Below are 12,391 nucleotides of genomic sequence, written 5' to 3' on the forward strand. Positions count from 1 at the left end.
ACAGCCATTTTTAGGTCTCTCCAGAGATGCTCAGTTGGGTTTAAGTCAGGGCTCTGGCTGGGCCATTCAAGAACAGTCACAGAGTTGTTGTGAAGCCACTCCTTCGTTATTTTAGCTGTGTGCTTAGGGTCATTGTCTTGTTGGAAGGTAAACCTTCGGCCCAGTCTGAGGTCCTGAGCACTCTGGAGAAGGTTTTCGTCCAGGATATCCCTGTACTTGGCCGCATTCATCTTTCCCTCGATTGCAACCAGTCGTCCTGTCCCTGCAGCTGAAAAACACCCCCACAGCATGATGCTGCCACCACCATGCTTCACTGTTGGGACTGTATTGGACAGGTGATGAGCAGTGCCTGGTTTTCTCCACACATACCGCTTAGAATTAAGGCCAAAAAGTTCTATCTTGGTCTCATCAGACCAAAGAATCTTATTTCTCACCATCTTGGAGTCCTTCAGGTGTTTTTTCATGTGTCTTGCACTGAGGAGAGGCTTCCGTCGGGCCACTCTGCCATAAAGCCCCAACTGGTGGAGGGCTGCAGTGATGGTTGACTTTCTACAACTTTCTCCCATCTCCCAACTGCATCTCTGGAGCTCAGCCACAGTGATCTTTGGGTTCTTCTTTACCTCTCTCACCAAGGCTCTTCTCCCCCGATAGCTCAGTTTGGCCGGACGGCCAGCTCTAGGAAGGGTTCTGGTCGTCCCAAACGTCTTCCATTTAAGGATTATGGAGGCCACTGTGCTCTTAGGAACCTTAAGTGCAGCAGAATTTTTTTTGTAACCTTGGCCAGATCTGTGCCTTGCCACAATTCTGTCTCTGAGCTCTTCAGGCAGTTCCTTTGACCTCATGATTCTCATTTGCTCTGACATGCACTGTGAGCTGTAAGGTCTTATATAGACAGGTGTGTGGCTTTCCTAATCAAGTCCAATCAGTATAATCAAACACAGCTGGACTCAAATGAAGGTGTAGAACCATCTCAAGGATGATCAGAAGAAATGGACAGCACCTGAGTTAAATATATGAGTGTCACAGCAAAGGGTCTGAATACTTAGGACCATGTGATATTTCAGTTTTTCTTTTTTAATAAATCTGCAAAAATGTCAACAATTCTGTGTTTTTCTGTCAATATGGGGTGCTGTGTGTACATTAATGAGGAAAAAAAATGAACTTAAATGATTTTAGCAAATGGCTGCAATATAACAAAGAGTGACAAATTTAAGGGGGTCTGAATACTTTCCGTACCCACTGTAAGATCTCTGAAGTGGCTCTGCACTCTGTTTTCCTTCGTTGAATTCTTTAATTAGAACATTGTGGAACAGGAGAGTTTTCTTTACTGAAGGGGAGCTGGTATTCTACTGCACATCATTCCCTCTGTGGTGGTTCTTGGCGATTCACTCAGTGTGCTCTCATGTGTTGTTTTCTGTTTTATGCACCTTATCTGCTTTCTTAATTTACTGTTCTCTTTTTGGGCCTTGCTGAGTTTGGTCTTTAGTGTTTTCATTTCTCTAGAATGTCTCTGCCTTGTTTTGACCCTCTCTCTTTTCCCTGCAGCAGCCTGCCTGCTCGTCTGAGATGTCTCATTGAAATCATTTGATGGACTATCCGGAGGTGTTTCCAATGGTTGAGTGTCTATCTGTCTTCGCGCTCTTGATTCTCGCTGACTACGCTTCCATTTCTTTCTCTTTTTCCTCTGTTCTCTCTTACTCAAATCCTTGATTTGCTTTAGTTTTCCTTCATCAACTTTCTGTTTCCACCTTTGTCTCTCCTGTCTTAAAAATTCCTTCTTTAATTCTGGCTGTACACTGATTTTCTCTCTTCGCTTTTTCTGATACTTTCTGTCCCTTTGTCTACGCTCTTCCAATGAGAGATGTCTAGCCATGCTGGACTAAAAAACACAAAAAGAGCACAAGAATATCTTTATCATATTTGCCTATACTATGCAATGTTCCTTATTATGTTCCATAAGCCCTGTGTTCCCTTAGCTTTATGTTTCTTCATTCCTAACTCTGTTAGAAGTAATGACTATCAATCCACAAAAGCAATATATGCTGTCAGGTCACATATTTAGTATTTATACATTATTATAATAAGCAATATTTTATTAGAATATTAGAATAAACACCATTTTATATTTAATATCATTAAAAATGACTTGAAAACCACAAAAATATGATGACTTTATGTTGAATGTCAACTCCGTCATTTGCCTGTCACCACTGTCAGACAGAAAATCTGATGGTGTTGACAATCTGACGGTGTTGACACACTAGGCATTTCTTTCACAAAACAAATGGATTTCATGTAGTAGCCATTTTGTTTTCTCTGTTGATGCTAGATGCTAATAGAACCTACTTCAGGAGAATAAAATGATCTAAAAATTTCAAATAATTTCCTCAGAAACTGGAAGAGGGTGTTGACACGTCATGGTTGTGACACAGGAAATATTAAGATTTAAAATACTCTAAAACTATAAAACTTACCAGAGCCTGTCTGACAGTGATGTACTCTGCAGATGTGGAATGTGGTAAAGGGGTCCTTCAGAGTGAAAGCTGCTTTTGATAAAACAAGCTTTTTCATCATAAAAAAAAAAAAAAAAAAAAAAAAAAATTTATCCATTTTATTGCATATGAATGATTGAACCCTTCTCTGTGGACACACTGTTTTAGATGTAGTGAGAAGACAATAAATGTCATAGATTTGTTATAATAATGATAAAATTAAATTGAAGGGGATAATTGTGTTAAATACATTCTATTATTAATCCTTCATAACATTTACAATTGAAAATATTTTCATCTTTAAACCTAATAGCAGTTACAATTGCTGGATGTGTTTTGTCCCATGTCTCAAGAATCAGTGATATATTGACAGTCTGTCATTATTCCGACACACAGCGCTAATGCACAAAACGAGAGTCTGATGCAGTTTTCTAAGCACATAAATGCTGTACACGATGATGTGACATCGTAAATGATGTGACAGGTAAATTCCCTTTTACACTACTGCTGATCCCGAGGCTGGACTGCATTATGAAGAATTTGAAGAATTCGTTGGAAGCTGTTAGTCTGGAACTGAGGCGAGAAAGTTCTGCTGCCGGTTCTGTGATAAAGCACTTAAACCATGAACATGCATAATGAACAGCAGAGCTGCTTGGAATACTACAGGAGCATTTCAGACTGATAAGATTGAGCAAAACACTTCTGCTTGACTTCAAAAGCTCTGCAGCCTGGCAAATTTGAGCACATGTAATGCTAAACGTCTTCTAATCATGTTCTCAACCCACTTTAACCAAACTCAACGCTGGGATCTCGAGAGGGTGTTTAGGAATCATATGATATTTTGTTATCCATCGCCCACTTCTCTCTGTCTGCAGCAGAAACAGGTGACCAGAGGATATGGTGCCTTTGATGGAGCCGCATCTCTCCCGAATATTGATTCAGGTATATGTTCAACTAATGTCAGGTAAAATAAGAGGCCCTCAAATATTAAAAGGATTAGTTCACCCAAAAATGAAATTTCCCTTATGTCGTTCCAAATCCTTAAGTCATTTTTTCATCTTCAAAACACACACACACACCACAAAAAAATAATAAAAATACGGTGATGCTTCATAACGTTCATAAAAAGATATAAATCCATATGAATGGAGTGGTTTAATCCAAGTATTCTGAAGAGACACGATTGGCTTATATGAAGAACTGATTTAATTTAGGCTTTTATTCATATAATAAACATTGATCAGTGAAGTAGCGCACTCAAATATGGTAAACGTAAGCTCAAGCATGAGAAACAATAAGTACAGTTTAGCTTCCATTTTGGGTGAATAGACTTTCAATGGAGGGACAATCCCTCAGGTTTCATTAAAAATATATTCATTTGTGTTTCAAAGATGAATTAAAATGTCTTATGAGTGTGGAATGACATGAGGTGATGACATATCTCTGATGACAGAATTTTCATTTTTGGGTGAACTAAATCTTTAACTAAACCAGCATCGCATTAGAGTGATTTAGTGTTTAAAATAGACTTCACTGACTGAACTTAACTGAACTAATTGTCATAATCACAATCCTCTGTTACTCTTTCACAGCAGTGTTGTGTACATTGAGTGTTCTGACATATTATAAATGTACATCTGCCATTTGAAAGAGTCACGTTTTGTTGACGGTTCCAGCTGGGCGGCAGGCGAGAGGAAGAGGGAGTTGGCACATGTGAAGATGTGCGTGCTGCGAGCTTCCTGTGGCCTGTATTTATAGACACACATGTTTTCAATGCACAACAGCTTCAGGAAGTGAACCTGTAGAGACAAGAAGCTGCTCTGGGCCGAGTGAGGTGAAAATGTGATGATCAATGTGCTGCAGAGGTTGAGAAAACAAGAGAAACAGACAGTATGTGCCTGACAGGATTGATCATGTGCCTGACAGGATTGACTGTACTTATTTTAAAAATGTCCTCTGACCTCAGGTCCTGAATGAACCTTTAACCCACTGTTGTTCACAAATTGCGATTAAGCTTTTCAGAAATGGGACTCTTATCCAATATAGTATTGTTTGATGAATGAATGAATGGATGAATGAATGAGTCAATCGATCAATCAATCAATCCAGATAGCAAAAGTGTATTGTGTGCAGCAGTAAGATTTTTTTAATCTGGGGTCTCTGCGACAGAGTAAATTTTTCTATCAAGGACATTTATAGCATGTCAGATCTTACTAATAATCAGCTCCCACGAGATAACATTTCATATGTATATTTAGATATTTAAAAAAAGGGCTATGGGTTCTTGTGTTTCCTGATGCAGATAAGCCTGTCAATTCACAAAAACTGCTGACTTTTTATCGTTCATCTAGACGCCTGAGAAATTCAGATATAATCTGAACATTGTGACCACACACACTTCCTGACAGTTGACAGAGTGTTTCGGCTCACAGCACCGCGGTCTGTTTTTCAGCAGATAATGTGATGTCTGTGTGTCTGTTCAGTAATGAATCAATCCTGTGGCGCAGCAGTAAAGCAGGAGAGCAGAGAGAAAGAGGAACAAGATGAGGGCCCATCCGTCCCCCATTATCATCAAACTTACTTCACGCTGTAATTGATTTTCATCTTCCCTTTGATCAGGAGAATTGCCCTGCATAAATTGTCAATGCTGAGCAACATTAGAGACACACACACATACACACCTGAACATCATTTGTCTCTGATTGTGAGTCTATTTTACTGTCAAATTGTCAACAGATTGATCAATATAAACATCGCTGATAGACTAGACAGTTACACATAAATGTGACAGTGATGAGGACCCTTACAGCTGATATGTGTATTTTTGTATGCTAAAATACTTATCCAAAATTATTAATATTAACCAAGCTTAATAAGAGGAGACAATCAGTCTAACTGAAGAGTGAAACACTGTGATGTGATGTCCACTTCTGAGTCAACCAATCACGTGAGTTTGGGGTGTGCTTGGAAAAAAAAGTTAAAAAAAAAGATAGAATATGAGATGCTTTACTGTCTGCAGTAACAGGGTTTTGAAAATGTTTTGCTGATCAAAAGCTTGATATTGTGAAGCATGATTTTAACTCCGTCGTAAAAACAACACACAGACCTATGATTGCTTATGGTGGCATTTCCGAGAGCTGTGTGGATTGTCTGAGTGTTTAATCAGATGCAGCACGCGTCACAGTAGCGCGGGTCTCTGCAGGGCATCCGACAAATTGGCGAATGAGAAATGTTATTTTGCGAGAGTTTTTCTGTCCGTAACCCCGACTCTAAATGTTCACCCCTGCAAATGAACTTCTCTCAGTGTAAATAAAGTATTCATGAATTCCATTTGCAAGTGAAGAGAGCTGTGCTTAATTATCTCACAGAACAAAGTTAATGCCGCCTCATTCCTGTTTCGCATTAGATGAGAGCACGAAATCTTTCATCTTTAATTTTTTAATATTGGCTCTGAAGACTGCAGAGATTTTTGATGGCTGTTAATACACTACTTTAAAAAAAATGTCCAGAGCCAATTACAGAATTTTTTTTTATACAAGCTGATGTTGTTGAGTTCATTTTCATGAATAAATGAATGAGAGAAAAAAAAGTCTTCATAGCACATTAAATTATCTATGTAATCAGGCAACATGCATTTGATTTGTTAAATGAAATCCTGATTGAAGCACTAAATGAGTGCAGTTCTTGGCTGGCTTTGATGATTGTGAAGTGAATGTTCAGACATTCGTCTTCTGGTCATATTGTATCTGAAAGCTCTGTGGACCTTCATTGGTTTCATTGTGGCATTCATATTTGGTAGATTTACTTTTGTGTAGTATGTGTTCAGTTACTTCTAAAGAGGAATTGCTTCTAGTCAGCTAAACCAATCTGGGCAGTTTTTCTCAAAAACATCGTAAGCCTAAGTGGATCGAACCGTAGAACCATTGCCACCAATGGTCTCTACGATCAACTTCTACTTCAAGCTCACAATGCTTTTGAGAGACGCATCACTGGACTGTGATTACGAATATAATAAAGCAGACATAGGTCGGATGAACTGAACTGATGATATAGTCTACATGTCATAATTATGGATTCTCTTCTGAGGAGGAAGAAAGAAATTCATGAGATCTCAGAGGATTCTGTTGCACATCATGTAACTGTATTACATATATTACAACAAGGCTAAAGGTAGGCTACACCTTAAGAAAAATGTGCTTTTCACTACTCCTGTATGATTGCAGGAAAAATTTATATATACATTATAAAACATTTATACAATATATGTTTTATTGAACATTGATGGAGCAACAGATTTTTATGAAAATTGGTTCGTTTTGTTTAAAAATCTTACAAATTAATGAGGTGGCAAGGTGGCTTTTACCCGCAGAGGGTAAAAGGTTTACCAGCATGGGGCAAAAGGTATTTATACAAATACTTTAGCTAAAGTAATATGTTCTGTATAATATCTATTTTAGGCTAATATTTGATCACTTTAGCAAAGTTTGTAGCTACTATTTTCTGTTTATTTTGACAAATAAAATAATTTATTTTTGTTCAATAAATATAGACCTACTGTCATTCTAAAAGCACTGATGGAGATCCCATAGCTTTACAATGGTAACAAAAAATATATGATTAATATTATAAAAAAATGATATGATTAATATTATAAATATGTTGGTTTCATTATCTCTAGTTGATATAAATAAGCTATGTATTATCATGTTAATTATTGTGCTTTTAGCCCCAACAGCAGAGGCGCTTTTTAATACCATAATACCCCAAATACAATACTTTTACATATTCTTCTGTTATTCAAGAACTGTTGCTTTAATTACCTTCCACCTCGACTCCTACGTCCTCAAGCCCGTGACCTGGAAACCGATCGAATTCAGCCATCTTGAAGGACATTGAGGAATGAGGAGCGAGGAAAGGAAGCGAGGGAAGGGAAACAAGGATGCACAAATATGAAATGAGAAGCACCCAGAGACCAGGCAAATTCCACGTGCACAGTCAAACAAATTTTTGTGCTGTCTAGTGGTCTAAAGGAGAATAAAGTCAAATGCACCTTTATGCTGGTGTGCCTTTAGCCCCGCTGTACACAGAGTAGTTCCGATATAACGGGACTTTCCACTGTTTGAATCACTTGGATCCACTTGCCTGTGCTTGTTCCAGACAGTCTGTCAGTCTCTTCTGCGGGTACACCAATATCTCAGTAGGTGAATTATAAGTATTTTAGGTGATTATTGAATCATCCATTCAACCAATTCATTCAACAGCACTTCAGGATCAAAACCATTGCTGCGTTCCACTCCACTTTTAGACACACACTCGTGAACTTCCCTAAGCACTTCCCTCCGGGGAATCCCTGCTGCCATTTTGAAGTGCGTTCCACTTCGTGAAGTGAACGAGGGAAGTTTATGTGGACAGACCCTCGCTCCCTCCATTTTGACTGAGTCTACTTCAAATGTACACTTCAGGCAGCTCCATATACCACAATGCAACACGATTGTGGCATCACTGCATATCACGTTTAATTTACCCCACCACAAACAACTCTATGATATATTAATTATTTTTTTTAAATATCTAAAACAACTTTATACATATAGAATGCTGCATTAAACAGTTTCGTAAGGGAAAAAAATGAAAATAATAAATCAACTCCATAGCAGATTCCAAATGATCAAGGGCTTAGGACGTTCCAATTCAGCCCATTGCAAGGTTCTGCCAGTAGTGGGCACTCATGCAACGTAAGCAATGCCGTACATCCGAGACTGAGGGAAGTTAGCAAGCGAGGGGCATAAAAAAAAATGAACTGGAACACAACCCATATAGGATCGAAACAAATGACTGTCTTTATGAATGAGTCATTGAATCATTTACTTTTAGAATCATTCCAGTGTTGCAATGGTTCTACAATGGATTTGTTTGAAACTACTGTTTTTGTGTCTACTAGTGTCTTTCAAGATTGCTCTTGTTAATAAACAGTTCAAATGCAATGCTATAACTGTGCTGTAGAAATGATCTTTCATCAAAATAACTTCCCCTTGCAGCAACATCTCCTCTTATGATAAGAGGAGATTTTATCAAGAAAGCCAAAACATTTCTCACGCTAAACCAGTCTTATTTCATGGTTTTTACTGGTGGTTAACACTGGTTGAAGTGCTTGAGTAAATATAGCCTACATAAACACAAACAGCAAAAAATATATAAATAAGATATTTTCACTTAATAACAGTATTCAGGTCACTTGATTGTTTACTGCTTAGTTGTTAATGAGCTTTGCTTTTGCCAGTTTTGCCCTTTATAATGACACAAATGCAGCCAACCACAAACCAAATTTTATTTTGGCAACTTAAAAATATTCTTCATGCTTCTCAGAGCTAATTCATTAGCATGCTGGTTCAGCAGCCGTATAAATAATTCTGTTTTCCACACTGGCCCTGGTTATTGTGAAACCCACAAAAGCCAGTGTTTGGTCTTGATAATTGTGGTCTCTAATTATGGCGTGTGCCACTGTTGATCATGCTAATAAACTCTATGAGGGGAAAAAAACATTTGGTTTGCAATGGCCCATTTAATATGTCACTCAAGAGCTTATGTTTTAAAACACACTGTTCCTAACTAAGGGAGATTCTTTAATTTTTCTTGTTTTGTTAAATTAGGTCACCATCTCTGGTGGAGTTTGTTCCAGGCTTCATGATAAAAACTGGCTGATGTCCAAACAACTATCAGACGAGAGTCGTCTTCCACTCTTTCAAATGTGTCATAACCGTCTGAGTTGAGATAATCCAAGAGCCCGGCTTTTATCTTATTGGATCCTGGTTTTTTAATTAAAGACATGTTTCACTTAATTTCCCTGTGCATATTTATCAAAGCAGCAGAAGGCTGGGCCTTGAGCGTCCCACTTCAGGGGCCTCATTTATAAAACGTGCATATGCACAGATTTGAGTGTGTGTACGGTACGCTAAAATCCACGCCAACGTTCATATTTATAAAAAAATATCTTTGACATGGAAAAGTGCTTAGCACCACATCAGGTTCTAAGCAGGCATACGTACTTTTCCGTGTGGCCATTTTTAACAAGGATTTGGATGTTGACTGGTGCTCTTTTATATGCTAGTCACATTAATTAGGGGACATTTACAAGGCGGAGATCTGAAACCATTCAGGTTCATTTCAAGATCATTTGCAATTTATAGATTTCACATCTGGAAGAGAGGCTTATGCAGGTTTTCTGTGCGTATGTTTGTTTCTCTGAATCACACATAGCCTACACAGATTTGAAAAATGGTCTTAAATCAATCATAGGACAGTTTCAACGCAACATTTTACAAATGAGGCCCCAGGTCCTGACAGATGGTAGAGTCCAGGGGCCTCATTTATAAAATGTTGCATGGAAACCATCCTACATTTGATCTTACGATCTTTTTGAGCAGCAGAATGGGTTCAGGGCCCATATTTATCAAGTTTCTCAAAGTGCCATTTTAGTCTTAAGTACTGAGAATTCATTAAATGTACTCCTAATTTCAAACTTCGGTATAAAAGCAAGTTACCAAATTTCTTAAGAATCACTCTCCCAGTTATTTAAGACAGTTCGAGAGGTCTCTCAAGTGGTTAGGAGTTGCCAGTAGGGGCTTGTGATGGCACTGAGGAGACAGAGATGTTCGCAAATCTTTCAGGGGAGAAAGAATGTTTTTGAAATGTTTGACGACGAGCAGTTAATCAAACAGTATCATTTGGACAGAGCAGGCATCATCTTTGTCAGTGCTGATTAATGTTGGGCTGAATTGTTCGACTAATTCAGCAAGCAGTAGCGCTTCTTCCTTGCGCCAGTTCGGTTTTCTTTTGGAATCCATGGTGGCTGATTATATCATACAATAGGCTATATATATGCAGGTCAGTTAACAACACACCGGATTAAAATTTTCAGTTAAAACATGGTGGAAAACATGTTTATCTTTCATTTCCAATGTGTATATCAAAATGTAATCTCTTGAAAATTCTTTATTGTCAAATGTGTGTTCCACATTTCACCATTCAATGTGAATTTATCTGAGAATATTCCTAAATAAGGAAATCTATTCAGTGATTGGTCCATGCCTATGTCGTCATCCAAAATCCCGTTTGTGGCACAGCAAAGTGTTGTGAATCATCTCTCAGACTGACACTTAAGATTTAGTCCTACCCTTCACTTATTATGACACAATTATGACTGAGATGCCTGATAACTAACTTTTATAATAATTAGTAATTAGTAATAAATAGTAATTCTCAGAGGCTTGATAAATACGGGCCCAGGTCTCCGCCTTCTAAACACTGCCTAATTAATATCATTAACATATAACAGAGCATCAGTCAACGTTCAAATCCTTTATTTGAGAATGGCGAGCGGCAAGAATTGCTTAGATTTCCAAATACCTGCAGTACACCGACTCTCTGCCACCGACTCTCTTTCCACCTCAAAGACCGTTTTTATGATTGTTGGTGTGGATTTAGTATATGCACACTGTGCATACGCACATTTTATAAAGGCCCAGGGTCTAAGCAGACGTATGCAGTTTTCCTTGCGGCAGAGAGTCGGAGTACTGCAGGTATTTGGAAATCTAAGCAAGAAGAATTGGGTGTACGTTCATTCTCTGAATCACACATACACACATGGTTTCTACTCAACCCCTTATCAACAGTGTATAGAAAAGGTTCTATATTTTGTCCTACGAATGAAATTTAGAAATTTAGAATTTAGAATGCCTAAGTACAAAAAAATCCATATTTATCAAACACACTCACATGGTTCTTACGCACACCAGTAAGTAATCATTGTTGATAAATACCACAGGTTCTTAAGCACCATGCTCATTCATGTTCATGGTCATTTGCATTTAAAAACGCCTCCAAAGAAACATATATGGTGACAGCACCTCCCTTTATAAATCATGTGAATGTATATGCATTCTCTGAGCAGCGCATGGTTTGCCAAATCTTCCAGCAAAACAAGATCAGCCATGACACTATAGCTACAATTCAAATGACTTCCCAGCTGTCTTTTATAGCGTTTCCAACCGAATATGCAAATGTCTAGCTTGAACTATGAAATTACTAATTGAGTATTTGCAATTAAAGGACACAGGAAACACGTGGTGGCACTTTCTTTTTGTAGTATCACCATTCCACCACTAGATTCTCTGCATTGTGCTTATATTTACACACATTCCACAAGTTGGTAGATCCCACACTTTGCGTTTTTGTTCTTACACACTCATTACGCACACATCTGTTGATAAATGAGGGCCTGGAACCCTGGAACCTGAATGGCTCCAGTGCTGTTCATGATGGCTCTGTTCTTTTCATTCTGCTCTTACTGTGAGGTAGTTGCTACAACACATGGAAATTTGTATCTTGTAAGCTCTGTAGAATAATGACGAAAACTACACTCTTTGAAAAAAAGGTTCAATCAGGTTCTATATAGAAGTCTAACTTAAAGAACCCTTTATGCCAAAAAGGTTCTATGTAAGGAGAATACTTTCATGTTTAATCTAGTGATAAAGTATGCTGTTTAAATAAAATTTAATTAAAATCAAAACTGAATTAAAACAAAATTATAACTAAATCCATAAAATGATCCCAAGATGGGAATCCCTAAAAGGTTCTATATGTGAGGCGCCTGAAAGTGTAAAAGTGGCAATTTGCAGAACATCCAATCAGCATTTAGAGACAAATGCATGTAAACTGAACACTGTGTACAAGCCCAATGTATAACCCTAAAACATAGATTTGAAAGGTGATATTCATTAACTGATGCCTTCATGAATCTGTTAATTGTTCTTGTCCTCTCTGGTCCAGATGGAGATAGTGTAAAGTAAGGTCTGTTCCATCATGCCTTCTGCATCCTCAGACACTATGCACAGCTTATT

Source organism: Ctenopharyngodon idella, chromosome 16 (genome assembly GCF_019924925.1).
Source record: "Ctenopharyngodon idella isolate HZGC_01 chromosome 16, HZGC01, whole genome shotgun sequence".
Classification (NCBI taxonomy): Eukaryota; Metazoa; Chordata; class Actinopteri; order Cypriniformes; family Xenocyprididae; genus Ctenopharyngodon; species Ctenopharyngodon idella.